The sequence below is a fragment of the Aptenodytes forsteri genome, unplaced genomic scaffold (assembly GCF_000699145.1).
Source record: "Aptenodytes forsteri isolate BGI_AS27 unplaced genomic scaffold, ASM69914v1 Scaffold257, whole genome shotgun sequence".
NCBI lineage: Eukaryota > Metazoa > Chordata > Aves > Sphenisciformes > Spheniscidae > Aptenodytes > Aptenodytes forsteri.
In genome coordinates, this window is record NW_008795194.1 from 3117905 (window position 1) to 3118676 (window position 772).

The window sequence follows — 772 nt, forward strand, 5'->3', positions numbered from 1 at the left end:
CGGGGCTACGCTGGCTATGCTGTACAGTGGCGGAAAAAGGCATTCCCATAGAGAGCTGGCAAACGTTTCTGGAATGAGGAATTGCTCGAGCACAGGGCTATTGCTGGCGCGTATTATTTATTCTCTTCTCTTTTCAGCCTTTGTGATCCGGTTTGTGCTCGTCTATGTAAAATGATGTTTCAAGGAGAAAAAGAAAATTGACAAAAATGAGCCCTCGAAGGCAGGGCGGCCGCGGGGCTGGCGGGTGTTGTGCATGTCGCCCGCTCCCAACCCTGCTTTTCCCTTCCAATGAAAATGAACATTTTGGTGGGAGTTGGAGACACGGGAACAGAGGTCACTTTGTGTGCCGCTCTGCTTCCCAAGGAAACCGTGCTTGGTGGACTTCTCTTCCTGCCCTAGCCCTTTGCTTTCCAGAAGAGCCCGAAAGTGTCTCCCTTTCATAAAACCGGCTGCTGAGAGATGTTGTTTGCGTATTTCTCATTTCAGTTTGTCTCTGGCGCCCTTACACAAGCGCGCAGTGTTTGGGCTCATAAGCGAGGGAAAATGAGGTGATCGGGACTCAGGCTTTGAATTTCGTGACCGGTTTTGATGCCAGCCGTGGATTGCTGGAGCCGGGCGGGCAGATCCACTCGTACGCTCGAGCGTGTGAATGGGACTTGGCTTTCCTGAGTGAACCATCACCCGCTCATCATCTGCGTGAGCGGCGGCCAGCGAGCATCGCTCCCTCTGACGAGCAGCGATCACGTTTCCGAGCCGAGGGTGCCCGGCCGGG